The sequence below is a fragment of the Ictidomys tridecemlineatus genome, chromosome 15, assembly GCF_052094955.1.
Source record: "Ictidomys tridecemlineatus isolate mIctTri1 chromosome 15, mIctTri1.hap1, whole genome shotgun sequence".
Lineage (NCBI taxonomy): Eukaryota > Metazoa > Chordata > Mammalia > Rodentia > Sciuridae > Ictidomys > Ictidomys tridecemlineatus.
The window spans coordinates 9,721,401-9,732,362 of NC_135491.1; positions in this window are offsets into that span (position 1 = coordinate 9,721,401).

A 10,962-nucleotide genomic window follows, 5' to 3' on the forward strand; every position below is an offset into this window, starting at 1 on the left:
GTGTTCCGGGTGTTTGACAGCACAAAGCACCCGGCCACCAACAACCAGAGTCCACCTGGAAACCCTGCAGCCTGCGGCACACTGGAAGTCCTTCCATTGTATTTTATATTATTTTATTTTATTTTTTCAGAGTAACAGGAATGGATTTATTTACAGAAGGGAGGGAGGGAGGGAGGGAACACTCCCCAGCCCTTGCTCTCTTAAGAGCCCAGTTGCTTTCTGAGTGGCAAGAATCCTGAGCCTGCGCTCTGTGCCTATTACAGCTCTCACTTGCTGAATATCACTGACTAAATTATACCACCATTTAGGGGCCTGGGTGAAACATTTTTTTTTTTTTTTTTTTTTTTTTTTTTTAAATATTTATTTATTTATTTATTTTAGTTATCGGCAGACACAACATCTTTGTTGGTACGTGGTGCTGAGGATCGAACCCAGGCCGCATGCTTGCCAGAGGAGCACGCTACCGCTTGAGCCACATCCCCAGCCCTGGGTGAAACATTTTGACACATCTTCATGTTTTAGTGACTTAGGGGACTTTTTTTTTTTAAAGGCAGAAGTGATTCCATGTAATCTGGGGGAACAGGGGTCCCAGAGGGGGAGGCTTCGGGCACGAGAGGAAAGCAGCATGTTTTCCATGGAAACTGTAAGAGTGACAGGCTGGGGCAGCAGCCCTTTGTGACCTTGGAACTGGGGGAACAAGGAATGAGGGAAGTCTTTTTCCTCTGGCTGGACCTGAGACCTTCCCTGTCTTCCCCCAGGACCAACAAGACATAAGGACATGTGGATTTGCATCCTGGCACGGACACCCAGGGATTACGGCTGGGCAGGTGGTGTGTGGGGCGCCCAAGAGCACCTTCGGGCCGAGCAGTTCACTAGGACTCAGAACTCCCGAAAGTCGCCGTGCTCTTGGTTTTGGTTTATTGAGCAAAGAAGAGGGCACTTTGGCACTGCCCTGCCCACGAGAGCCCGGGCGCCAGCTCCAGCTGCCCTCTCCAGCGGAGTAGAGTGGACACTGTGGATTCTCAGCAACCACATGTGACAACATAAGAAGTCCAGGGAAGCCCGCCCACGCCATGATGACCATGGCTTTCATTAGGAGCCCATCATATAAGCATGGGGCCCTGCACAGCTGACCTTAGTTATTGTCCCCAGTCCCTCTAAACTGACACCACGGGCCCAAAGATCTGCTCAAACCCAAACTGGTGTTCAGCAAAAATGACCTTAACGTAAACCACCGGGTGTGGCCAGGTCCCAGGCAAATGCTCCTATTAGGCAGGACAGTCCAGGAGCTTGGAAGGGACCTCCCAGTGGCCAGGCCAGGATCAGTCCCTTTTCTTGGAACCTGCAGGATTTGGGCAGCGCAGTGTGCCGAGTTAACCCTTCACAGCACAAGGGGTGTTTGGGGCTGGCTGTGAGGGAGCCCTGGGCACTAGGCTGAGGTGGGAGGGCCACTTCCTGTAGACTAAGGAGGAGAGATGGAGGACTCCGGAGAAGCAGAACTGGTGACAGAGAGTAGGAGAAGGTCAGAGAGCTGGATCAGGGGAGCCCTGCCCCCGGCTCAGGGAAGAGGATCCGCTATGGCATTTTCCAATAAACCTGGCTTATTGGCAGCTGGCTGGGTCTCTGTGTCCCTTAGTGCTATGACAATTGATTTGAGTGAGAAGAAAAACAGTGGGGGGAGGGCTGGGCCCTCGGTGATGGAACCAGGTCAGGTTCAAGGTGGGAGCTGTCACCAGCTGCTATGGTTCTTCCTATAATCCCAATGGGTCTGGAGGCTGAGGCAGGAAGATCCCAAGTTTGAGGCCAGCCTCAGCAATTAAGTAAGACTCTATCAAAATAAAAAAATAAAAAGGACTGGGGATGCAGCTCGGTACTAGAGTGCTTGTCTAGCATGTGCAAGACCCTGGGTTCAATCTGCAATACTGCAAAAGAGAGGGGGGGGGGAGCTGCGTGGCTTTCACTCATATCCTCCTACGTGCTCCCCACCCCCGCGTGCACATGCACGCATACACGTGCACTCAGTACAGAGGCAGCCCCTACACAGGCTCCCAGAAACACTCACGGACATAGACAAGCACACTCATAGCAACAGACCCCCCACTCACACACACTCACAAAAGCAGGCCTTCATACAGATGTGCACCAGGTACCAATACAAGCACATTCCGGCATGCACACTGGGACACACACACACAACACAGACTTGCGTGTGCAAACACGCACAGACACTCAGAAGCATGCTGCCAACTCACACATTGATCCCCCCTCACCCCTCTGAGTAGCCAAGTGACTTGGGCAAATCTGTCCCCCACTGTCTCAGCTTGTCCCTCCCTCCCCAGCAGCCCAGTGTGGGCATCCAGATGTGGGAGGAGCCCTTGGGTAACTTGCGTGGCAACAGGGTGTCCCGTATGTTGTGGCTCCCACGGGGTTTCACGTGGTGCCCCACATGTTTCCCTGTAGGAAAGCCCACTTGGCCGTCGGAAGCGACACTTTCAGGTTTCCAGGCTCTGAACCGACGCCAGCGCGGGGTGGTTCTGACCCGGGCTCCTGGAGCTCCCCCTGGGGGGTCAGTTGGGCGCTGCAGCTCTGTAGGCGGGGCGGGGCGTCCTGTGTAAGGGGCGGAGCCTGAGCCGAGCGTCCAGGACCTGGGTGGGTGCTAGACGTCGCAGAACCCGAAGAGAGGAGGGGGCGTCGTTTTCAGTCACTGATCCTGACTTCTCCCTCCTTCGAGGACCTGGCCACATCTCCAGGAGTCTGGGGCTCCTCAGTCGCGGCCAGGATGAAAGCCTTGAGGTCCCAAGTGGGGGTCTCGCTCCCTGAGGGTCTACATTCTGCACCCCCACTCTGGTCTCAGGCCTCTGCACCGCAGTTGTAAGGCTGCCTCGCGCTCCCAACGCCACTCACCGAGGCACCCCTCTAGGGAGAGACGCCGCTGGGGGCGGTGGGCCTCCTAAGGCGACACCAGCTCTCCTCTACCCAGCACCCAGCCTGGCACGGGAGGGGCCTGTAATTACACCTTATTGAACCCCCATGTTATAGAGAAAAATAAAAATCATGTCATTTTCAGGAACATGAATGAAACTAGAGACAATTACATTAAGCAAAATAAGTCATATTGGGGTTAAGAATCCTAAGTTTTCTCCCCTGCGGAGGCTGGAGAGGAAAAGGGGTGGATCCCATGAAGATCAAAAGGATCAGTGGAAAGGGACCAGGAGGTGGAGGCGGGAGGGAAGGGGAAGAGCTGGGGAGTGGCATTGGCCAATTGTATTGGTGTATGGCGTATTGTGTGCACAGAGAATACGCAGTGACCAGTCCCCTCAGAATGCACAACGTAATGACCAAGACAGGAGTGGGGGAAGAAGCTGACCTTAAAGTTACATACGGGTCTTTGCTCAGGTCTCCTCTCTGCGGGGCGCGCCCCATTCACCCTGAGCGCAACGCTGTCTCCCTTGCCCTCCTCCGGGGGACTCCTCTGCCCAGCTGGCCTCGCTCTCCCATGCAGGATCTTGTCTTCATCTAGAAGTTCGTCACCTGACGCCCCACCATATGGACGCCTGGGAGAGTCCCGCTTCCTGCCCCTGGAGCAGGGCCTGGAGCTCCGGCCCTGGGGACCCTGGACTGCGCTGACCTCCCACCAGGATGGCCCTGCTGTCCTGCCGCATAGGAGGCTCCTGCAGCCACCTACCGGGCTGCCCACCTGGCGCTGCGCTTCCTGCCGGCCTCAGGGCCTTGGCAATGCGCCCTGGGCCTCACCTGCTCCTCTCTCCACACCCCTCTGCCCCCTCACTCCAGGGGCCGTGCTGTTCTAGAATGTTCCTCACCTGGCATATGGTGGCTTGGTTCTCCCAGCCTGCATGGTTCGTTCTGTCCGTCAGTCTTTCAACAAACATGAAAGGGACAGGACAGACCCCTTACCACCTGGGGAGTTGGACCTCTGCTGCCCCTCCCCTCGGTGCCCACCTGCCCTGGTGCCGGCAGGACCCCTCAGCCATCGCTCCAGTCCTTTGCCAAGGGCTGCTGCGTTGCGGAGGGGGCGCTGAGGGTGGAAAGCGGGAGGAAGGGGTCGCTATCTGGAGGCTGCTCCGTGGGGGAGCCACAGGGGTGGGCTGCGAGCTCCTGGGACTGTCCTCACAGATGGGCTCTTTTTATGGGACCTGGGCAGCCCGGCAGCATTTCCCTTAGGCTCCTTTGGCCCCTGGGTGGCAGCCACTTGCCAGTTACTAACCTCTGGCAACCTGCCCTTGCCCTTGTTGCACCCGCTGACAGCAGTACCCTGTCACCAATTCTCTATCAAACTCCCTGACAGGCATCACTGGTGTGCCATTGAGAACAAGTCAGTGTGCAGGGAGCAGCCCGACTCTGAAGGTCCAGCGAGGAGCTGCGGAAAAGGTTGCACTGTTAATAGGGTGGTCGGGGCACCCTCCCTGGGAGTGTGACATTTGAGGAAAGTCTGCCTGGAGGATGGGAAGGAGCCTTGGGAGTATCCTGGGGAAGGGCTCTCCAGGCAGCGGGATCGGCCAGTGCAAAGGCCCTGGGGCTTGAGCATGCCTGGTGTTTCCTGAGACCTGGGGCTCTGAAGCCAAGAGATACACAGATAAGCTGATGAGAAATGAGGCAGAGAGATAAGATGGAGGCGGATTGTAGACAGTGCCATCCCAGAGAGCTTTGTGTGGTGATGAAAATGTCCCGTATCTGTACTCCACATTCATCTAATTACATTGAAACTGAACTCACTCCATGTGGGTGGCTAGTGGCTAACTCAGTGAACAGAACAGGTCAAGACTACCATAGGGACTTTTGTTTTGATCTTTAGTGACATAAAGCCACTAGAGTGGCAAAATATTGGGATCAAAGGTGCCATCAGGTGGCTATTTAGATCCGTTGTCCAAGTCATAGAAGGGCCATGACTGCGGGGAAAGTCGAATCAGTGGATGGGCCTTTAGATCCGGAGCCAAAGGGGGGGGTGACGACGAGGGCAGGAGGCGGGCAGAGGTGAGTCAGGTGATCTGGACGGGGAGCTCCCCAGGGCGGGCTAGAGGCAGGCGTCCCCAGCTCTAGGCCAAACCAGAGTGGAAGGACAGGGTGTTGTCACCACAGGATTCACTGGCCCCGGGATGAAGCCTTTCTGGGACTGAGAAGGGAGTCCTCACTTGGTCCTTCCCTAGTCCCGGGCAAAAAGCCGGTGGAGAGTCTTGGGGCGGGGCCAGGGCTTGGTGCGCTCTGCTGGGGGGCTGAGAACCAGGGCCCGAGAGCGAACTCGCCAGGGGACGGGATGGGAAGGTCGAGAATCCTGGTGCTGGGCCAAGACCCAAGTCTCTCTAGAGACTAGTGAGGAGGAGGAAGGGAAGGGCAAAGTCCCTTACCCAAATGAGGCCAGTGGGATACCGAAGGCGCTGGGTAATGAAGGGGGGGTATGGTGACTGCAGAGCAAGACCAGAGGGAGGGCCTGGGCCTGCTCCCAGTCACCGGCATCAGTGAAAGAAAAGTGGCGCAGGACTGGGCACACACCCGTCAGCAGTCTGACAGGCTCCTCTGCAGAGAGAGGGAGAGAGCAGCAGCAGGCCCCTAGGATGCTCCCTTTTATAGGCTAGAATCATGGCTGCGAGCCTGAGGGGTGGCTCAGTCTTGGTGACTGGCAGAGCAGTCATCCCCTGGTTTTGTGGAAGGCAGCTGTGTTTCTTGGGAACAGAGACAGGCAGTTTTCCCATCTCTCAAGGAGGGAACAGAGAGAGGGCACGTTTTATCTCGGCCTAGTTTCTATTTCCTGAGAATAAGAACTATTCATAAGGCGTGGGTGGAGGAAAGGAAGGTGGCTGTAAGAATGCCAACAGTAAAGCTAGCCCAAATGCAAGCAGGGGAAGCCTCCATCTTTTGGTGGGAGAAGGATCGAGAGCCTACAGGGAGGGTGAGAATGGAGAGAAAAGGCTCCCAGTGCGCCCTCTGGTGGCGACTGGTGGAGTCACTTGGCCTCTCCGGAATGAACACGTAACCACCTTGGTGACCCCACGCCAGCTTGAGCTCAGGTGTCCAATGGTGCCTGGCCGTGGCAACCCTGAGATGGCTGCAAGAGCCTCACTCCTCCCCACGACACCCAATGAGGATTTGAAAGGCGCCTGAAGGATCCAGTCCTCAAATTCAGCCACTGGGACAGTGGTCTCAAACTCGGAATTACCAGAGCCAAGGAAATCTGGACCAGCCCAGCCACCAGCACCGTCACCAAAGAGAAAAAACGACAGGACGCAGATGTGAAGAGGACAGAGGCCGCCTATTCTGTCCTAGGAGGGGGGCAGGTGGGGGGTTCCCGACCCTTCGTCCCAGGCCCGGGAAAAGGGGAGCGGATGCGCAGTGGGAGTGAAGGTACGGAGCGGGGTCCCTGGGCTCGCGCCCCCAGCCCACCCACACCTCGTTTTCAAGATCCTGGACTGGTCACTCGCCTCTCAGCGCCTCAATTTATGTCCTGGAAATCACATCCTCTTAGCGTCGTCAGAAACAAGGAAGGGCCTGTGACTTGCTCCTGCTTGGGACCCGTGAACCGGCTCTCTCCGCTAACACCGCCACCCCGCCCCGCCAGCTCTCAGCAAGTCCAGCAGAGACTTTAGTCGGTGGGGCTGACCTTTCCAGTCTACACCGCACCTGATGGCGACTGCAGGGGGAGTGGCTGTGTAAAGACCATTGCAACGCCCCTCCCCCCGCACCGTGTTGTGACCTCACTCATTCCCGCTGCTTTCTGTCCCTTGCTTCTCCAAGAAGCGCTTCCTCCTGCCTGGGTTTTGGGGGAGCGAGTGGGGTTGTCCAGTCAGACTCTGAGTCGCTGGGGCTTGAGTCAAACCACGCTGTCTGGGTTCCAGCGCTGGGTGGCTCTGGCATGTCACTACCCCAGCTTCCCTGTTTGTGAAATGTGCACCTCGGGTCCCTGAGCTTGCATTAAACCACTTGAGCGCTCTAAGCAGTGCCTGGGTACTCCTGGTAGTAGGAGCTATCAAATATTGTTATTGTTGTAACTAGTGTTAAATCCGAGCCGTTGGCTTCAAGAGCTCTGTCTGGGCACCTGGTTCTCCTCGCTCACCTGAGCGTTCAGGACGCACCGGCGCCCGCGGGTCTTTAACCGGCGGTCCTGGAGCGCCGCCTGGTGGGGGACTAGAGCGCCGCGGCTCGCGCGGGCGGACGCAAAGCCAGGTCTGGCGCGGGGAATGGGTTGCTTTGTCCCCAGAATGTCCGTTCCTCCCCGTGAGCTGTTCTAGGTCCTGGCCACACACCCGGAAATATTGGGTGTCCCTTTCCCCGTTCAGCCGCTAAGGGTGGATTGAGGGCTCAGCGCAGGCACTTGGGGCTCCGGCGGGGAGATCGCTCCTACCCCGCGGCAGGACTAGGGCGCAGTGAGAGGAGCCCTGGAGTCCTCTTCTCCACCGTTTGGAGCCTCAGTTTCCTCATATAACACGGTGTGAAAAATCTGCTTACATCTTGTTCCCCAACAGTCCTGGGAAGGCGCCCTGCCCAACTTGCACAGGTGGTGACAACGTCAAGAAGGGTGGAAAAAGTTAAGTTAGGAAGCGGTATTTATAGAAACCTAAATGCGCTCGGTTTGCGGGGCGTGGTGGTGCACGCCTGCAATCCCCGCGAGGATCCAGCCAAGAGGATTGCAAGTTGGAGGCCAGCCTTGGAAGCGTAGGGAGACCTTCTCAAGATGAAAAATTTAAAAGATGGAGATGTAGGTCAGTGGTAAAGCGTCCCCGGGGTCTATCCCCACTAACAACAAACATAAAAGTTTGAGATACACTGTTCTAGGAACTTGCATTTCCTTTTTCTTTTGGTACAAGGGGTTAAACCCAGGGGGTGCCCAACCACTGAGCCACATCCCCAGATTTTATTTATTTATTTTGTATCTAGAGACAGAGTCTTGTAAAGTTGCTTAGGGCCTAAGTTGACAAGACTGGCTTGATTGATTCATTGGAACTGGGGATTGAACTCAGGGACACTCAACCACTGAGCTACACCCCTAGCCTTTTTTGTTGTTGTATTTTATTTAGAGACAGGGTCTCACTGAAACAGGGTCTCACTGAGCTGCTTGATGCCTCACTAAAATTGCTGAGGTTGGCTTTGAACTTGAGACCCTCCTGCCTCAGCCTCCAGAACTGCTGGGATTTTATGTACATTTCCTTAAAGTGGGACAGGAGCACAGGCACAATTCTGGGGAGAAAGGAAGTCACATCTGGAAGGGGCAGAAAAAGCTCATTCTCAGGAAGGACCCCAGGGTGGGGTGGTGGTATGAGATGGGCAGGGAAGTCCCCAGCCCTCCCATGTGTCCATCAGGGGTACACACACCTGAACACATGTGTACGAGACATACTCTTTCTACCATACAAATGGCATCTTGTTCTGCCCACCAAGGGTGGCCATAACTGAGGATCACAGTCTGGTGGCTTAAACAATGGCAATTAATTTTCTCCTAATTCTGGAGGCCAGAAGATCAAGGTGTTGGCAGGGTTGGTTTCTTCTGTATTCTTCCTGGACTTGTACACTGCTGGGGATCGGCCCAGGGTTTAGTGCATGCTAAGCATATGCTTGACCACTGAGCCACAGAGCCAGTCCTCTCCTTGGCTTGTAAATGGCTGTCTTCTGTGTCCTCCACAGCTGTCCCTGTGTGTTTCTATGTCCTGATCTCCTTTATAAGGACACTAGTCAACTTGGATTGGGGCCTACTCCATTTTACCTTAATTACTTAAAAAAAAATTTATTCTTTAGTTGTAGGTGGACACAATCCCTTTAATTTTTATGTGGTGCTGAGGGTCGAACTTAGTGCCTCATGCATGCTAGGCAAGCATTTCCCTCTGAGACACAACCCCAGCCCCTTAATTACCTCTTTAAAGGTTCTACCTCCAAATAAAGTCATATTCAGAGGTGCTGGGATTTAGGGCTTCAAGATATGCATTAGAGGGACACACATGAGCTGGCCCAGGACATGTGGTTGCTCTATGCTCAGCCTCCAGGAACTGCCAGACTTCCACCATGACCACAGACAGGTAACTCTTTAATTTACACTTGGCCGTTTCCTCTGGTTCATTCTGCCTGCTAGAGAATTCTTCCAACTCAAGATGAAGCTAACCTCTACAGTGTTCAAAAGTAAAGGCACGGTAGGAATGAATACTTACCAATGGACCATCTCACCCTGTGGATGGATGCTTAGGGAGCTGCCGGCTAAGTGATTCTGCTCGTTTCTTTGTGTATTTTGAAACCAAGACGTTTCCCCCCTCCCTCTGGCCAGTGTCTTTCTGTTTTTAATGATGTCTTTACTGGGCATCTATTAATTTTTTTCTAAATTTATTTTTTAGTTTTAGGTGGACACATCTTTATTTTATTCTTATGTGGTGCTGAGAATTGCACCCCAGTACCTCACGCATGCTAGGCGAGCACGCTACCACTTGAGCCACATCCCCAGCCCTGGCATCTATTATTTTTTATGATGGGAAAAATACTTTTAAAATAATACAATTGTGGGAAGCTGTTGGCTTGAATAAGAATATACAGAAATAAGATCCAAGCCAGGTGCGTTGGTACACACCTGTAGTCTTGGGACTTGGGAGGCTAAGGCAGGAGGATCAAAAGTTTGAGGCCAGCTTCCCACTCAAAAAAAAAAAAAAAAAGGTTGGGGATGGGGCTCAGTGGTAGAGCGTCCCTGGACTCAGTCCCCAGTGCTGCAAAATAAAAATGAGGGGTAGGGGAGAGAAAGAGAGGAGAATTTAGCTTTAACTGGAGTGAAGGGTTTGTGGGAAGGTAAGGTCAAATAGTTCCAGTCCTTGTGGGCTCTTAGGGGTTTATCTAGAGTGTTGGGTGCCATGGATTTGCCTAGGATAGGCACACCTCCAGCAGAGTCCACCCTCCATCCTGGAAAGAAACCTTGGCCAGGACCTGAGGGTGGCCCCCTATCTGGGGGGAGGGGGGGCAGCAGGCTGGAGGCTGCAGGGGGCAGTCTGCATGGGTCATGCCTGTTTTCAGGTGACTGCACCCCAGACACACTGACCACGGATGCCATGAGCTCTGGGAGGACTGCCATCAAGCTAGCCCACTGTGAGGCTGGGAAAGACAGCGATGACCTTCTTTTTCTTTTAAGGCCAGGAAGTTTGTGCTCGGCTGTGCAGATGTGCAGTGAATTGTCCAGAGGAAAGTCTGGGTCCTGGGAGGTCACTTGTGAGCCTTAGAATGTCCTCTCTGGTAAGATGATGTCCAGTGCTGTGATTTATGCTGTGGCCCTCGAGTCTCCTGAGACCCAGGCTGGCTGTGTGGGCTGGATGGTCACCAACCAACCCTGCTGACCAGGTTGGGCACCAGGGCTCAGTGAGCTTCCTCTGCCAGAACACACTCTGGGCGTCCCACACGTGTCCCCCCAGGGGAGGGGGCTGGAAGCTTGGCCTGGTCTCCTGGGTCCCGCCCAGTGCGCACCTTCCTGCAGCTGGTGACAACCCTGAGCGGACTTCTCTGAGCCTAGTGGGTCCTCCTGGCACATTAGTGTACCCTAGTGGTCTGGGGCCCTCTGACCTGCAAGAACAGGATTCAACACCCAGTCCCGTGGGAGCAGGCCAGCTTCTCTGCTGACCCCACACCTGTCCTCGCCTTCCTCCTCTCCCCTGGGCACAGGTGGCCTGCAGCCGCTGGCCAAAAGCACTTTCCCAAGGCCCACACCAAAGTATGCCAGGGTCAGAGAAGGGCCTCTTGACACCAATGGCTGGCAGAGGGCAGAGATAGATGGAGTCTGGAAGGTCACCAGGGGGTCAAGACCCCCTCAGAACTCTGCCCTCCAGGTGTCTTGCAGGACAGGTGTGGAGGGGCATCTCCAGCTGGGCCCAGGCTGGAGCCTCTCTTAAGCGCCTACTGTACTGGGCTGCTTGGGGGGTCAGGCCAACTCCTGGGCACACCTCCAGATCACAGTCACACAGCCCTGGCAGCCAGTGGCTCCACCAGACAGGA